A 2550-nucleotide genomic window follows, 5' to 3' on the forward strand; every position below is an offset into this window, starting at 1 on the left:
AAAGTGTGTACAGCTGCTAGACAGTAGTTTTAGTTTCTCTGTCGTCTGTAGGACTGTAAACGTTTTGTTCTGTCCCTGTTTTCTACCGTCGGTCCAACAAACAGAACGCTGTCGAGCTTTCAGCCTGTTTCCAGTGAAACGTGGTGACTGTTGGGAGGTTGACCTTTTCTATTTTTTGACATTTCCACATGAAAATGTTCTTAAACTCAGCCAGAACCAGCTCCACAGCTGTGAGAGCAGAACCATCAAGCCCTGGCTCTGTGGATCAAACCCGGCCAGCAGGAGGACGCTCCCACAACGTTGGCTAGCATCATGCACAAGTTCTAATAACGTTTTGTTAATGCTTCAGATCGTAGCCCGCGGCGTACGGTGTAATTACCTCCCAGCTCCGGGTTAGCGTTGGTTCTACCAGGACAGGAGGAACGAAGCTGGACCGCTCAGGGAGAAGCAGTGATGAGTTCAGGGTCACATTAAAGCTGATGTGACTTTACTGTTAAACTACTGCTGCTTCCTGAGATATTGTGACTTCTTACTTCAATATTCTGACTTTATTGTGAACTACCAAACCAAACATTCTTGTTTTTATGAGTTTTAATCACAAAAACTCACAATATGAACCTTTTATATGTTTTCCTTCCACTCTAACAGCTACATGGATGGTTTTGGTTCCATTTCTGAGGAATTCGCTGCCCTAATGTGATAATGAGGGTTTTTTCCGGTGGGAAAGCTGTTTGTGACGCTTCCTCTCGGTGTTTGTGGCGACGAACAAAGTGCTCAGTGAAGTGCGAGTCGAGACAAAAAAGCTGCTGCGATTTGAATACAAAGAGTCTGCAGACGGAAACTGTGTCGACCTGCAGCTCATTACTGGGTTTACTGGAGGAGGAAGGACGTCCAGTACACACCAGTTGCTGCTGGCTGGAGGTGATGCTGGTGTTCCTCCTCCAGCTGTTTGTCTTTAACGCTGTTCTGATGTCAAAGTGTTCAATAAAAAACCTTCTGCTGGATGAACATGACAGAGTTGTAGTTTTTAATCTGACCTGATGGTGGCAGCGTTCAGCCGCTGGTCCAACAAATAAACCAGACGCACTGATACAGAAGTTAATCTGCTGGGACTGCATCATGCTGGAGCTTTATTCATCTTTATTTATGACTTTATTTTCACTGTATCTGACTTTATTTATTAATTCATTCTAGTGTGGGTTATTTTTATTTATTTATTTTTGTTGCATTTTGTATTATTTTTATTTTATTTATTTCCAATTTTTTCTTTATTTATGTTGTATTTACTGTGTTTTGTTTTTTTTCTGTATTTTGCATTGTTTTTATTGTATTTATGTCTATTTTTTGCTTTATTTAAGTTATATTTGTCCTGCATTTGTGTCTTATTTTTGCTGCATTTATGTTTTTAGTGTTGCTGTTGTTTTCTTTTGTTGTTGTTGTTGCTGTATTTTGTATTATTTTTATTGTATTTATTTCCAATTTTTGTTTTATTTATGTTTTTAGTGGGTTTTGTTTTCAGTTTTATTATATGTATTTCTCATTGTTTCTGTATTTATGGATTTTTATTTTGTCTCAGTTTTTTTTAAATGTATTTCTTAATTCTTTACAATATTCGTTTTTATTCTCGCTGTATTTATGGATTTATTTTTACTGCTCTGTTGATCTTTTCTGTATGTGCCTTTATTTTTTTCTGTAGTTTCTTTAAATATATTGTTTTTATTTCTGTCTTTGATTTTATTGGTTTATTGTTAAAGTTTTTCTGAATATTTCTGTCTTTATTTCTGATGTATTTATGTTTTCATTTTTTTATATATGTATGTATTTATCCTCTGTGTTCTGACACTTTTTTTTTTTACTGTATTATTGTTTTTTTATGTCTTATTTCTGCTGCATTTAGGTAATTATCTCTGCTGTATTTCTTTCTTTATTTTGTTGTATTTACTCTTCATTTTTTTTCTCTATTTTTCTCTACATTTTGTACATGTTCATTACTTTCTACACATTTATATCTATTTTTTTTTTTTTTAATCTACTTAGGTATTTATTCTTTACTGAAATTAAACGTAGTTTGTTTCATCTCTACTATTTGTTCTTACCTATGTTTGTGCCTGAACATGTTCTTACCTGTACCAGGTGTGTGTGCTTTCATTTCACTATGTCCACTTCCTGCATGACATCAGCCTCGCCGCTCACCCGCATATCGCATCTGTAATGTTTACTGTCCCAGTCATATGACACACACACACACACACACACACACACACACCTACACACACACACACACACGGCCCTGGGCAGTTGTGAGTCACTCTGTGTGCGTTTCTACTGTAACTGTTAGTCACCTGCTGCTCCTCACAGGTGTTTATCTGTCACACACTCACACCTTCCAGAGATAGATAGATAGATAGATAGATAGATGGATAGATAGATAGATGGATAGATGGATAGATAGATAGATAGATAGATGGATAGATAGATAGATAGATAGATGGATAGATAGATAGATAGATAGATAGATGGATAGATGGATAGATAGATGGATAGATAGAT

The sequence above is a fragment of the Stegastes partitus genome, unplaced genomic scaffold, assembly GCF_000690725.1.
Source record: "Stegastes partitus isolate 25-593 unplaced genomic scaffold, Stegastes_partitus-1.0.2 Scaffold553, whole genome shotgun sequence".
Classification (NCBI taxonomy): Eukaryota; Metazoa; Chordata; class Actinopteri; family Pomacentridae; genus Stegastes; species Stegastes partitus.